Below are 16890 nucleotides of genomic sequence, written 5' to 3' on the forward strand. Positions count from 1 at the left end.
AATGCATACATTATATATGTCAAAGTAACACCAATTTTTAAATTTGTGAGAATTTAATTTTACTTTCCATTTAAACGCTAATGCAAGAATGGCTCGAGACTAATCTATCAATTTGTTAAAATAATTGTAAAGTGTTTAAAGTTTCTTTAAAAGAAAATTGAGATTTTCGGACGTCGTCGTTTTCGTAGGATTGTGGTTCGTGTAAAAATTTCCGCTATTACAGAAATTACTGATTTGTAGGTAAAAAGTAAAAATAAAATAATCCCTTAGCTAAGAATCCTTTACTTATTTCGTTTTTTTATTGTTCCCAATTTATTATTATTGACTTTTACATTTTCATTTAAACGGCGGAACCACAAGACTATTGATTGTCTAATCTAAATTTAGCGGACTATTTTATTTCGTGAACGCTTCAAACAATGCTTCTAGTTTCACAATTTCCTGAGGAGGATCTGCATAGTTCGCCAGAAGTATTTAACCAGAGTTGGAGAATTTACTGTAGAGGTGAGCTAAGTTTGTGGTAACGTGGTTATATTTAACGCTCTTAGACGAGTGAGCTTGGCAATAAAGATGATTTATTTTTCACGATTTTGAGGCCTACTCCAAAAATTTATACTATGGATTTTTCGTTCTTCAAAATTAAATAAATTACAGGGAATCGATGTTTTTAATTAATTTCCTTCCAAATTATTTTTCAACTAACTAAGAAACAATCAGTAATTGATTTTCATTTCTGACTTGTTCTTCACTCTTCATTAATTGATTTCGTCTTTTAATCTAAGATAGAATCATCCCATTTCTCTGAAACTAATAAAATCGGAGAATATTTTGTGTTATTATTAACGAATAATGTTTTCTCAATTTTGATCCATTCCACGAACACATTTCTTTCTCCAATAAATTGTCAGTTATATTTTTACGAAAGATGCATTTCAATACTCCCTTAGTTCGCTAATTGCTTTTAATTCCATTAAAGTGTTTTTTCAGAGCACTGAAAGTACCTAATAAACTGAATATTATTGGTTAAAAAACTTGTGACAAAATATTAGGAAAATTGGTGCATAAAAGTAGCAGTTTACAACATAGATTATTTTATTTTTAATTTAAGGTAAATTATAATAAGTAGCTTCCATGAAAAGAAAATTTATGGGGCGGAAACTGGATTTGAACCCGGAATCCGTGCGTGGAAACCAGCTGGTTTGTTCTCTGACTTGTTTTTTTTTGCTATTTATTGGAAAATTTGCTACTTAGATTCTTTTTTTACATTTTGATTTTAAATTTCGTTCAAGCAGAACTATTACAATTATTTCAAAGAAATAATGTGTATAAAGGTTTTTACCAGAGTTTCAAGTTTCCGTCCATTTAGAACATTCGTATCAAGGTGTAAGCGAACATTTCGGACCCTCTACATTTAGGAATTGATCTGTGAACACATATACAAATTGCACTGTATAAATTGGGGTTTTTACTGCAGTTTTTGACGAAATTCAGTCGTAAATTTTTGCATATAAGTGAAATAGTAGTTTGGTGTTTGAACTGCGTTATCATTTCGAATTTTTATCGGTCAGTTAATTAGTAATCAAGTAAAATATAATTAAAATTGTGTTACAGTTTACAAAAACAATTTATTTGTGAGTTCAAAGCTCAACTTATTGTTGCAATGAGTGGTGCTGTGCAGGGCCGGATTTAAATGAAAAGAGGCCCTAGGCTATTCCACTTATGAGGCCCTCATACAAACGAACATACCCAATGAGCGTTGATCTTAACCAATACATTTTTATGTTTGTTTATTATAGAGTTGAGGTTTTGTGCCTTCTTGATTGTTAAAGCCACAGAAAAAGCTCTATTACCTATCCTCGAACTTTAGGTCTAAATCGAGTATCCTCCGTTCTAAAGTCATATGCGTAGAATTTCTCCTTATTTTCGGTTCAGTGTTTTAGTGTTCACTGTTTTTAGAATAGTGTAATTTTAATTTTGCTAGCAATTTGAATGTAGGCCCCTCTTGATGTTGAGGCCCTAGTCTGAAGCAGTTAGCCTATAGGAAAATCCGGCCCTGGTGCTGTGCTTATGTAGGTGTGCTCTGGTGGGGAATCATCTCAAGGTCACAGCAGGTGGTTTTTATCATCATTACCTAACTGTCAACCAGTAGAGTATAGTTGTAACTCTGTTATCAGCGTTCAGGTAATTAAGTTGTGATTCTTCACTTTTGGTCTATACAAATATTGCGGCAATTGACTGCCATTAATAATTGATAATGAACAAAGAACTAAAGGATTCTTATTGCAATTTAAAAATGAAATATTTAAAGAAATGGAATCGCAAAGAAATGTAACCGTATCAGAGATTAAAGAAACATTAACTTCCGTTAATGAACAATTACAAAAAATGAATTTTCAGTTAAATAGATTAGATAGGGAGGTCAGGTAAAGAAATTTAATTATTTTTGGGGTAAATAATGAATTTAGAGGTTATTGGGACCAAGAGGAATTTGTATGTCAATTATTAAATGAAAAGCTGGGTTTAAATTTGGGTGAGGTAGATTTTGATTTTATAGGAAGAATCGGAAAATATCAGGAAAATAAAGCACGGCCCATCTTAATTGGACATAGCTAATTTCGGACGAAGTTGATCATACTTAAAAATAGTTCAAAATTGAAAGGCACTAATTTGTCCATATCCGAAGATTTTCCAAAAGAGGTTGTAGAGGTCCGCAAGGCGCTACGTCCCAAATTACTGGAGGCTCGACAATCGGGAAAGTGCGCAGTAATCAAGTACAAGATAGGTTGATTATAAAAGATATTCAGATGCTTGATTCCATGAAAAAACTATTTTTATCAATTTCCCCACCAGAGACTAGTAAGAAAAGCGCAAATATTGGAGGAATAGTCCGTACTACTAAAAAAAAAAAGTAAATCGGATGAGGAAAAAGCGCAAGTAAGACAGAAACAGGATAAATTTAGACGTAAGTCAAATATTCGAGATAAGGATGAAGGAGGAGATTCCGATGAAACGGAAGAACCAATGAAGGATGTTAAAAATAACTACCAACCACGGCATTGGAATGCTTTACTCATTTTGATATACAACACTCATGAACCAAGAGGAATTTGGAATTTTCTGTAATGACTTTCACACGCTTTGGGTTCTGGAAAGGAAAGACTCAGAAATTGGAACAGCATCAGGAGGGTGCATGTTTGGTATAAACAGAAGTATTAAGTATTTGAAGCAATAGATTTCTGTAAGAATTTAGATAAGAATTTATTAAGTGTTAAATTAAGTTCGAGAGAAACTGCCCATGTCTACCCAATTTTTTCTTAATTGTAATTCTTGAGAAATAGATTTTACGGAGATATATGAGTTTATTTATGTAATTTATAATAAGAAACGACTATTAACCGGCGACCTAAACGGTAGAATTAGTACCCTTTAAACTCTATCAACCAAGAAATTCTGGGCCTTCCTGACCATAGGCTATTAAAAATTCTAGCCCTTCAGGTAACCCAAAAAGAAATATCTTGGTTTATAGAAATTCAGTCATACATTAAAAAAATACAATATGAATGTAACATTAAATAATTATAACAATAGCCCCAAACTGTGGAAGGGAAGCTTAAAAAAAATAAGTAATTATCAAAAATTTTATAAAAAGCTGTTCCTATAAAATACAGAATTCTCCCGATTCACCTCTTTACAGACAACTTAATAAAAATTATTATTGAAATAGTTAGCTCCCACTTGAAAGTTTAATTATGAAGATTAGAGGTGAGGTTCTGAACTTAAATTACAAATATTTTAAGCGAGATAACAATCTTTGCACTATACAGAGTGTTCATTTTAAGACGGCTCAAATGCATTTCATGCTTAAACGGTTAATCTGAGAAGCATGTACTGTGCCTCCTTAGATACAGAGAGCAGTTGATAACCTCCTGGCTAGCATGGCTTGCGAGCCAGAGGAGGCACCTTTCAAGGCACAGTACATACTTCACAAGTTGAGTAAAGTGCATTATTTGATTAAATTAAGAAATAAGTGTGATCCTTTACATGAAAGATATTGATCACTTAAATATGTGGCAGGAGGTTTCCAATTTTTTTTGGTAATTAAACGCAACTTTCCCGAAATTACTAAATAATTATTAAACCTTCTTGTTTGTAACAGATGTAAAATTAATTTTTAGCCATTTTGTGTACTCGTATGCTTGAGAACATCTATAGCTCTTAACATTTGATTTTTCTGAGAAAAATCACTCCGAAAACGACTTACTTCCCGATATTAAGAAAAATACTAGCTTTACTGCGTTGGCAATATTTTTAGTAGAAAGGGGATGAAAAAATACACCTAATTGGGTAGAGTTGGACGTAAAGCTGTCTGAAGAAATTTACCAAAAAAGTTTAGTGAAAGTAAGGCAATTTTATTCATTTTTTAAAAATAATTTTATTGTTGTAGACAGGTTTGCAGCTAAAGGGTTGGGATGCAGTGAGAGTTTTTGGTGAAAATTTTTGTATCGAATTTTGGCAAGTTCGGAGATAAGTGGAATTTGGAGATCTGTATGTATAGTGTGGTTGCTTACGTAGAATGGAGCGTCTAGTATGCGGCGGAGAATTTTGGATTGCAGTGTTTGTAGTCTATTGAGGTTGGATTTTTTAGCTGTACCGTAAAGTTCGAGTCCGTAAGTCCATATTGGTGTGAGAAGGGCTGTATAGAGTCGTCGTTTGTTCTGTAGTGAGAGTTTTGAGCGTTTGTCGAGTAGCCTGGCTAGAAGTTTGTATCGTTTGTTTAGTTCGGTACGTTTAAGTCTCGTATGGGGGTTCCAGGTAAGTCTACAACTACGCTACCCTCCAATCCTCGAAGACGGCTGAGGCGCCGTTGGCCCCGTGACCAACTGGGTGACTAACGGCGGCCATCAATGGATGACCGTCATTCACGTCTGCCACGCTATTCACATACATTCATCGCATTTACCTATTGTACCTGTAGGTACAGGTGTAAATTTCATTAAAAGAATAATAAAAAAAAAAAAAAATTTTATAGTAAATATAGTTCTACTTTCCAAGAAGTTATTCATTATTAAGGAGTAAAATAAGCATTATTTTTATAAATATTTCTGTTTATTTGGCGAGGCAAACACTAAAGTAATGGAAGTTGAAAGCCGATTGAACTGAATTCTTCGCCTACAAAAATTCAATTCACGCTGGTACCTTAAAAATGATCACACACTCAATTATTACTACGTTAACGTTAATCAATTTGAATTTTAAAGTAAATTGGCTTTCGAAGAATATTGAAGTTTCGATAGATCCTTTATGAATGTAATTCGATGGAGATTCCTCTAAATTGATCATCAATCTATTTGAGACTAAATTTTGGCGTACAAAATGGGGTCTAGTAAATGCATAAATAAAGGAGTTTATATCTTGCTTATTTGAGACCACGACAGTATCTAACCAATCTTAGGGCTCAATATTAGTTATTCAATAAATATAATAAAATGGAAATTACAATAGAAAAATAAAAATAATAAAGCGGCTAGAACTTCTGATGATTACATAAAAGGTATACCAGAGAATGACAATTATGAAATGTAACCTACTTAAGTATATTAAAATTTACCTTGCATTTCGCAATTAAATCTGGTGAATTTCGCATCTGTATATTCTCTGACAGCTGACTTGGTACTCTCTGTAAAAGAATTTGGTTACTATTTTATTAATATTTTGACTCTTATTTTATTTATATAGATTTTTGTTATAATATAGGGGGCTTAAGCTTCAACCACCAAAGGTACCGCTGTCAAAAGAAAAAGCTCTCCATTGCTACTTATTTGTTGTAACAAATAGAAATTTAGTTTCTCAGCGGTGCAGAACTGAGAGTCACTCACCTAGAAGTTGGCCGAATTTGTTCCACTATTTCCCTGAATATAATACTCTTCTTTTATTATTACAAAGGCAAGAATTAGTCTCTAGTAATACAGCTGTTTGTTAATAATGTTAATGAATGAGAGAAGCACCAACGTGAGGAGGTTGCAAGGTAGAATGCAGCACTTATAAAGTAAAGATACTTTCAGTTTTGATGGAGGTTTTAAAGTGTTTATATTGTGAGTAAAATCCGATAAGCAGTAAAGGAAACGATCATCTTCTTGTCTGCTCACAGAAGCCCTAATGAAACAGCAAAAGCTAATAGAATGATTTCTGAAGGCCATCCACTACTGGATTGTTACTGGACTGGAGTTCATCAGAGATAAAACTTGGAACTGAAGAATATTGTTGTTGGCTAGCCTGGAGTTTTTAAGTGAGAGCGGAAAATCTAGATTTCTTCACTGAACTACTAACAAAAATCTTTGCTCCAAAAATATCCTGACAAATCATGAACACTTATCTAGCAATAAATTTTTAATTTAAAATTATTTGAAATAATCGATCTTAAATTATTTATATGAAGACTGCACCATTGCCAGTGGGTATTCCAAAAAAAGAAAATCATATTCATAAAATTACTTCTTTAAATCTTGCTTTATTTCAAATTATAAGCATCAAGCTTATTACGTCAACATCTTTTCAATCAAAAAGTTATGAACAATTATAGCTGCTGAATTCACTTTGTTCCAGTCCCTTGCTGTTTAGGGTAGAACTAGTTAATCCGGTAGGAAATGTTGTACTTCTTTTGCGCTGTCCTATCTGAAAGTTAGCTGAAATAAAAAAAAAAAACAGTCATCAAAATAAAAGGTTGAAAATTAAAATTATTAAAAATTATTTATCAGAATACTGTTCACCATTTTTGGTGACTGATTCATTAATCCAACAGGAAGAAATAATATTGCCAATTTTAGTTAGTATTTTCTATCTGTGTCAAGCTTTCGACTTAGTTGACTAGGTCATCATCAGAGTTAATGCTATTGACAATTACAATATATAAACAATAATAAATTACAATATTAGAAAAGAACTTAGAAATAGACTTGCCGCAATTGCCTGCATTTGTGTCAATGAAAAGTATCCCTGAATGAGTAATGTTATTGCAGGAAATTCTCTTGGAGCTAACTAATTTCGAAGTTAGAGCTACTTCAAAACTACCCTTTCAATTTGATTTCCCCAAATTTAACTAATTGAGTTTTACTGTAATTACCTTTTTATAGACAACTTATAGGCGTGTATCGAAATATGGCGAATAAAAACTAACCTTAATTGAAAATATATACTATATACAGCTCGACCAAAATTTCTTCCATGCTTTCCATCCTAAAGTGCATTATCTTAAACTATTGATATGGAATTCCCGATATAACTTAGACATTGGAGATGGAGCCCACAAACTAAACTGAAAAGACAGGAATCTAAAGGCGATTTATACTGGTCGAAAGAAGCTCAAAGCTCAACTTAAATAAGAAAATTGTTTTTTGATTATTGTTACTTCGACTTTTTCTGTCATACAGCATCGAAGTTAGAAAATCAATTACACGTTCAAACACTCCTCGCATCTTGTCTTGTAGTCAAAGATCCTTCTGAAAACTTAACTCTCCATTAGCGCGCATGAAAAGTCCTTTTTGCCAATGATGAGCCTGAAAATTCCATTTCTCTACAATCCAATAGTTTAATCGAAAATCCTTCCTCTTTTACAATACCCGGTAATTCCTCAAGGTGGTTGATGTGAAGATTGCCTCTTAAACTGAAGTTACCCTGACAGAAGTAGTTTCTACGTTGATTGGAGGGTGGGTCACAATATTGGCTGTACTCAAAATTCTGCTCCCCAAATATTATGCGACTATTTTGCCGTTCTTATTTGTTGCCACAATACTTACAGCGACTAGATATTCTCTAGGAAGTCTTGGTTTTTGAGCCCCTAAACACCCACAATATATCTTGCTCATGGTTTGAACGTGTTTAGTTTCATAAAATACTTATAATTAAAAAAAGTAACGTAAAAATAAGAAAGACTGATAAGTATTTTTGGTCCTCGGAAGCTGCATGAGATAAAGCAATCTACCCAATACCCAATAACGATCATGTTTACAAGCACAAACTTTCTCTAATACGAGTATTACTGTTGCAGAATTAAATTAACGTTTATGCCTAGAAAAATCGATGAATTTTTTATTTTAATTAAATTGAACTATTTCTTTGATTCGGCGATATTCGTATTTCTAACCTTTATGGTTTTAAAGAAGATTATAGGTAATTAAATTTTAATTGATTGAGTGATGCTGTAACTTAAAAAAATTCTTCATTACCTCTAGTAGGGCCTTGGTGTGAGCCACATCTGTATACAAGAGCGTAGTTATCATAGTCTGTTGCAAGAACTGATAAATATGAGATGAATATTAAGTCTGAAATTGATAACTACTGGTAAATCTTAAGCATTATGGTAATAAATACATATGGAATTTGTAAACAAATAAGGATTATGATATTAAATAGTAATGTTCTATACCAAGTTGTTAGTACATATAATTATCCTAGTACAAATTATAAATATATATATATATAGGAGTGTGGAAGTGAGAGTGTGGATGATATGGGAGATGGTTTTCCAGGCTAATTGATGTAGCATTGATGAGCGGTATTTTTTTTTGCGCAGCCATGTTCTAGCAAGGCTATACGCTTCTAACGTAAAGCCTTGATGAACGGTAATGTCTTCAAAACGCTATTTATTTATCTAAATTTAAAAAAAGTTATTTCCTTTCATAGATCTTGTGCGTGATTTTGAAGATTAAACCACTGAAATGATACTAAATCCTATCATTTAAATAAAACTAAATTATAATGTCCAAATATCTAAAGTACAATTCGATATGTACACGTGTGTAGAGGCAACAACCTTTTAGGCCAGTAAAAGTTATCATGGCATTGTGCGGTGGTTGGTCTGTACATCACCATAACTTTGATTCGTTGTTACTGTCAATACAGACAATCTTTGGATGAATTTTGTACCATGCCTCTGGCAACTAGTTCTTTACACCCACGCTTTAATTTTCTATGGATCCACGACTTGAACCTTTATTTTTCCACGTGCCTTGCCATGAAATAGAAAAGTTTGTTTTTCGCTATCCAAAACTCTACAACATAAGCCTGCCATTCATCATTCAATGTCGAAATGTAATGTACAAAACAGAGTTTAAGATCTGCTAATAAAAACGTTTTTTCAACGTTCAGTATAAGACGCTATTGCTATTTCCTTAAACTATAAGTGCCAATCGAAATCTCTTGTTTAGAATTTATTCTATATGTAGAAATGTCCCTAAGTAATGATAATTACATCTAGTTCTCGAAGTTTAACTCAGGGCTTAGGAGCTGCTGGAAATCTATTAAAGATGAATAATTTATTTTCTGATTTATACGAGGGTCGTTTGAAAAGTCCGTGCAAAGTCAGAGAGATAGCACTACTGGCGCGTATCGAGGTTATGTTTAGTTAGTAGCATCTCTTGGAAGAACACACACCAACTTTCAGCCAGATCGGTCTATTTCTTTGTGTTTGGCATTCGTTTGAATCGAGGAAGTCGAGTGATTTTCAAAAAATGGACGAAAAAGAATTTCGTGTGTTGATTAAACACTACTTTATGAAAGGCAAATCGCCTCAGGAGACTAAAGAGAAGCTTGATAAACATTATGGTGATTCTGCACCTTCGATTAGAACAGTTTATAAGTGGTTTCAAAATTTTCGGAGTGGCCATATGGGCACAAGTGACGCTGAACGTTCTGGACGCCCTGTTGAGGTTACTACTCCAGAAATCATTGATAAAATCCATGATATGGTGATGGATGACAGAAGAGTGAAGGTGCGTGAGATTGCTAGTGCTGTGGGCATCTTAGATGGGTGCCGCGATTGCTCACGCTTGACTAAAAACGAAATCGTGTGAAGTGTTGCAAGGACGGTTTGCAGCTGTTCCAGAAGAATCCGCAGGACTTTAAGCGTCGTTTCGTCACTGTGGATGAAACATGGATACATCACTACACTCCTGAGACCAAAGAACAATCTAAACAATGGGTTACCAAGGGGGAATCTGCGCCAAAAAAGGCGAAGACCGTTCCTTCGGCCGGAAAGATTATGGCGACTGTTTTTTGGGATTCGCAAGGAATAATCCTCATCGACTATCTGGAAAAGGGTAAAACTATTACAGGTGCATATTATTCATCGTTATTGGACCGTTTGAAAACCGAGCTGCAAGAAAAACTCCCACGATTGGCCCACAAAAAAAGTCCTTTTCCATCACGACAACGCACCAGCTCACACCTCAGCAGTTGTGGTCGCAAAATTAATGGAAATAGGGTTCCAACTCGTTTCACATCCCCCCTATTCTCCAGACTTGGCTCCCTCGGACTACTATTTGTTCCCCAATATGAAGAAATGGCTGGCGGGAAAAAGATTTTATTCAAACGAGGAGGTGATTGCAGAAACGAATGGCTATTTTTCAGACTTGGACAAATCCTATTATTCGGAAGGGATCAACAAACTAGAGCAGCGTTGGACGAAGTGTATAAGCCTAAAAGGAGACTATGTTGAAAAATAAAAAAGTTTTACCCCAAAAAATTAAGTAGTTTTTATTTTTGCACGGACTTTTCAAACGACCCTCGTATGTATCTTGACTACGCTCATTATAAACGTACTACTGCTCTGTAAATTTTTATAAAACAGAGATGATAAATAAGCCCACCATGTTAAAGATTGTACTAATTGTACAATTTTACTGATAATTATTGTGCATGTTTTAATTGAGTTTATTTTTTAAAACAAACAGTGAATTTATACTATTTTAGTTTCTTAATCTACTTAAGGTTTTACAATTAGAGAGGAGCAGAGAAATTAATGGTTCCTCTACTTTACTTTTTTCAGTCCGTATTGTTTAATGCGTTTTACTTAGATAAAGTAAACTTACTTCCCTTCGGGCAATTAAATCTGGTGAATCTCGTATTTGGTACTTGCTCTGACGTACAGGTGACTGCCATATTTCTGTATAACAAAAAATATTGCATACAAAAAAAGTATGTTAGACTAACCAATAAATGATAATGTAAACAATTTTTTAATTTGTTATTTCAACAAATAACATAAAATCTGCCGTAGTAGTCTAGGGCCATTTTTAGTGTCTGCTGGTCGGCAGTGTTTTCTCGTTACCGAAAACCTATCGCCTTACAGAGAACTGTAACAAACTTCTAGGAAAGGAAAAATCAGAGACCGGCAACTGGATACGAATCCAGCGAGCTAAAAACTGAGCTAGCCCCTACACTAAAAGATAAATATTAAAATGAAATATTTTTCCAAATTTTATAACTAATTATCAAAAACTAACATTTTTTCGTTTTTTTAAATTAAAACTTTAAACAATTTTACGATTAAGTAATTGTTACGTACACATTAAATATACTTATGCATACAATTAATTTAAAATGTGTGGGTGTTAAAATTACTTATCGTGTATTCTAAATATACGTAACTGGCCAATAAGGGGAGACTGTCGATTATTATCTATATTATATGGGATATCTTTTCATGAGATAGTGGCAAAGAATTTCAACTTTGATCGGGCTAGACGTCACTGTTATTTACAAATACATTTCCAATTTCCCTTTATAAATGATCGCCTTAGAGAAATAAAGCAATCCACAAAAAGGTCCACATAACATCTACTGATTCAACAAAAGACCTTCTAAAAGAGGACGGTACATCACAATCTTGCAAAATAGTTGAAATCTTCGAAATTCCCGCTAAAGATTTTTGTTTTCAGGAGATTTGCTTATATTTCAGTACCGTAGTTCTCTGGAAATTTTGATAACATTTTAGTATTGCAATTTTCTGGAATTGGTAGCATCGGACAGGAAGGCATTTTATTTAATTTAAATAACATTTGGTCCATTCTGACATTTCAAAAAAAATTATTCATTTTTAGAGAGTATAAAATTTACCCTAATGTGAATGTAACCTGGTTTCCATTCACTGAAAAGGTCTCGCAGGCGTTTAGATTAGTCACATTTTTGGCATGAGTCAGATGCCACTGGCCAGAGAAAAACTAATTGAACAAAAAAAATCCAAATTGAAATCAGTATTACAACAGATAATGTTTTGTATGAGTTTGCATTGGACCACAGCTAACATGATTGTATCAAACAATTTGAACTTTTTTTTGTAATTTTAACAATCTCATTGACGTCCTCAAGTCTAAAATTTGATAATGGAGGCCGCTAGTCCCTGAATAAATAGATCAATACTGTCCATCATCTAAAATAATAAAATTTTGGCAGTTTTTATTAAAACTGTCCGGCAGGGCAGCTGTGTAAGGGTTGACCATCAAAAACTGCACGAAAAAGCGTAACGTTGAAAAACACCCAACTTTGACAATTTTTTTCTCTTTTTCTATAAAAGATAAAAATCCCAAATATTCTGTACAATATAGGAGAAATCCTCCTTTATAACTGTATTTTTTTGCAACAACCCAGATCTAATAGATTTCGGGGAAAAAAGTTGCCAAAAATGAGCAAAAACGGCATTTTCAGAAAATGTTCTTGTTATTATTACCCACATATTCTGTAAACTGCGTAGCGCCTAAACGCTAGAACCTATTTTAATGAATGAGGTGTCCTTCGATTCGGAATTTTATATAGATGTGCCTTTTGGGGGTCTCGACGCTGTACATCGAATGGGAGAGAATTTAGCCACCTTTATGTAAGGCCCTCTCCAAAATTATTACTAATTACTGTAAATCTTGGCCCAATTTTGATAAAATTTGGCGGGGTAAAAGGATTAGGGCTCCCCTAAGTACTATTAAGGCGACGTTCTGCTCTTACACTTATTAAGGGAAGTTTTGCAATCATTTAAAATTATCGTTTCGTGACCCTATTTTCTTCAATGAAGTGTTCTCTATTTTCTCTGAATGAATTCTCTGAGTGAAATTCTGAGTGAATTCTCTATTTGGTTCAAAAAGTGTATTAGATTTGCATTTTTATAGATCTCGACGCTGTGTATCTTTAGTACAGGAGTTTGCCCCACGCAAGCAGGCCCTCTCTAAAACCATTATTACTAATCTTTCTACAACGCTTAGTCCGAATTTGATAAAATTTAGCATGAAAAAGCGGTTAAAGCTTTTCTACGTAGCTTTAAAGTACCATCCTGCTCTTACACCTACTAAGGGGAAGTCTTTTGTAACCATGCAGTATTTGTAGTTTAAATTCTCTTTGTCCGTTTACGGAGAAGAACTGAAATTGAAAATCATTTTTCTTTCCTCTCTTTAGAAGTTATTGTGAGCACAGCATGTTTTCTCTTACATCCCTTAGGAGGAAGTAGTGTAATCAAAACTTATCTTTTTTCTTTTATTGGAAGGCACTGGTAATTGCTATTTTCTTTCTGTTATCCCTCTTAATGGGTTGTAATTATTCATCACTTAATTCCACAACATTTCTCCACTCTCCGTCTTCTTCCCTTTAACTTGTTACCATTCCCCAATAACTTGTGAAAGTTTTTTCAACTTAGATCTTCCTACTAATTATTCCCGACATCCATATATTTAAAAAATCATTGGATATAAAAATTTGTTCCAACCAAAGAACAAAAAGGGAAATCTATCCAAAAGGTACAGAAATCTCCTTAACAAAAACTTACAGCTTAAAAAGTTAAGTATAAGGGTTGATTAAACGCTAAAAGGTACACAAATCAGTAAGTACCCAACATTTCATTCATACTTCTAGTATCATATTTTTTAGAATGTATTAGATGTCACAGGTCCTTATGCAGGCCATTTTCATGTAGACAATATTTGTTCAGTAATGAGTAGCACCCATTTAATTTAGATTATAACAGGAGGCATTAAACAATTCATGCACAGGTTTTTAACAAAAATGCATATATCAACATAAACACCGATTTTATTTTGTTTTTGTTTGTGACATCTGATTTAAGTGCAAGTTAAGCGCAGCAGAAGAAAGTAAAAATCGTCGGTTTAGGTTCATTGTTCTATTAAACTGATTGGTACTTTACTTTACGCAGTAGTAGAGCATTAATAATAATATGTAATTAATAATTAATCTAGTTTGTTAATATTAAATGTTAATGTAGTTTTCTTCTATTACATTGTTAATCTAGGTGTTCTCCCCACAATGTTAAATATATGTAATATAAAATAGATATGCATATTTTTAGCTAGTTATAACAAGTACTCAATTAAAGGGCTACATTATATTAAAGTTTGAAAATGAATTAATTATAATTACAAGTATTATTTACTGTAATTACTACGTAATTTTTGCTTACGTATGACGAATTCAAGACTGAAATTTCGTTTTAACCCCGTAATTCAAATTACAATAGAAATAGACCAGCTCTAACTTTCCCTTTTTCTTTTTAATGTGCCAGTGAATGTGATGATTATTCAGAATAAAGATAAATCGCAAGAATAATTTGGAATAGAGTTAAAATGAAATGCCTTTTTAATACTATCTATGATGATGAGATACATCTTTTATTATTCTAACAGAAAAATATTTATGGGTGATAAAAGGCCAGCACAAGGGTCTGTGACATCTAATGCATCCAAAAAAAATATGATACTAGAAGTATGAATGAAATTTCGGGTACTTGCTGATTTGTGTACCTTTTAGCGTTTAATCAACCCTTATTTAACTTTTAAAACTGTTTTTGTTCAGGAGCTCTGAGCATGCGCGGACATGATAGACAAGATTCAAGCTCACTCTACTCACCCACTGTACAATTTCAGATATTTAAGAATGATTATATTACTTTATGAATTTTGAAGTTGTCAGTAAAACCTGGAATATTTCAGTTTGGTTTTACATCCAACGTCCGATCTCTTACTTCGGATAGAATTTTTACCGGACTCCGCAACAAAAACAAATTTTGTGAATATTTGCTGCTTTGTTTGGTCTTTTTTTCCTAATTTAGAAAGCATGCTGACTCTAACTAATGACAATTCTCTATCCTACACTGACATTCAAGCAACGTGATCCTCTCAAGCAGAACTACTGTTAAACGCAATGACAGTCTATCTTTAATCTTAATTACATGTTATTGGTTTAAAATAACAATTTAATATTACGTACTTTATTAAAATTAAAGTCTGATACAGCCTTATTGTGTACATCTGCACATCCACTTGGCATTTTAGGTACATTTGCACCAACAACACACGCCACTAACCCCAAAAATAATGCTGCATTTATCCTGTAAAAGAAAATAAACAAATTATAATAAAATAATAAAAACAATACATGATTTTGATTTCAACTTTTTTCATTTGAAGGAACATAAAGTAGTGCTACAATAAGCCTCAATAAAATTACATAACTGGTCACTTTTAAACGAACTGAGGCTATAAGCATCAATATTAGTTCTCTGCACAGTTTCAACGACGAGACGTTTAATTCACCATAGTGACGTAAAATTAGCAAATTTTTAATTTCAGCAGAATGAGCTTCCCAAATTTTCATGGGATATAATTGGAAAATTCTTTAATATTCCTCAGAATGTTCTCCCACAATTAGTGGTGAGTAGACCCACAGCTTCCCTTGATGTTCTTTGGAGTATAATATAGGCCATCTTAGACAATGGTTGAATCTTTTTCGTTCAAGCAAGCATAGTCTTGATTCGGCTGGTTAGATTTTTTATCTAAATAAATGTGTGTGACTACGCCGAAGATTTCTAAATAGCACGACCATTGACCTAATCTATGCCGAAGTCTATGAACTACACTTCATGCACGAGAATTCAAAACCTGCCTGATTAGTACGTTTTAAAACTTCAAAAAGGCTATTATATCACTTCAAAAAGTGCAACTAGGAAATTTGTAACAAAATCTACATTTAATCTATAAAATCCTCACTCACAAACATTAGATTAAAAAAAAAGACCCCGCTATATTTGAAAGAGCGTGTGTTAGAAATCACAAATTACTTGTACTTAATTTAAAACTTTTAATGTTCAATTAATGAATCTTAAATTGAATGAATTTAAAATACCTTGGGATGTACATCGACAAAAGACTAACGTGGAATCCGCACACTAAACTGAAAAGACTAGAACTCAACCGACGAAACAAATTACTGTTACGACTAATTGGCAGACAATCCAAACTACCACTGGAACATAAACGACTAATATACAACAGTGTACTTAAACCGATCTGGACTTACGGACTTGAGCTGTGGGGTTCAACCAAACATTCCAATTCACAAAGAATACAGTCCTTCCAATCAAAAATTCTCCGACAGATTACAAATTCTCCATTTTATGTGTCTAACTCTACTCTCCATAACGATCTCAAAATCTCATACATAACTGACGAATCTAAATCTAAATATAGAAAATTCTTTGACTCTCTTCTATTCTGTACCAATCCTCTTGTTCTAAATCTCGCCTCCACAACGATTCCAGATCGTCCTCCACGACGACTGAAACGCTGTTGGCCTCGTGACAATCTCCAGTAATGTAAGAAACTCCAGCGAGAGTGTTGCCGGTGGGCAGCTTCTCTCCTCATGTTGATCCAGTCAGGAAGACTTCTTTTATCGTATTCACTTATTACGAATTCTATTCTTTGTAGATTGTGAATATCAAATAAATTAAAAAAAAAAAAAAAAAAAAAATTGAATGAATTTAAAATAAAATAGGAATTAAAACAGTAGGATTGTGCTTCGTGCAAAAATTTCTGCTATTACAGGAATTACTAATAAGTGAGTGCAGAAATTAATAATAAAGTTGTGATTGCGCTATTATATGGCTTATGTGTCTATTATTCGCAAATATGGCACCACAGCTAGATTAGATATTGGGCAGACTACTATTCGGCTGAATTAGTTGCAGAAAAATACATTCGTACATAGTTGGAAAACAAATACATTATCCAACCTTCCTATGAAGGCCGGCATCACACATTTCATTTTAGAAACCAAAGTGATCGA

This window comes from Rhodnius prolixus, unplaced genomic scaffold, assembly GCF_049639745.1.
Source record: "Rhodnius prolixus isolate KJV_2025 unplaced genomic scaffold, Rpr scaffold_7, whole genome shotgun sequence".
NCBI classification, from domain to species: domain Eukaryota; kingdom Metazoa; phylum Arthropoda; class Insecta; order Hemiptera; family Reduviidae; genus Rhodnius; species Rhodnius prolixus.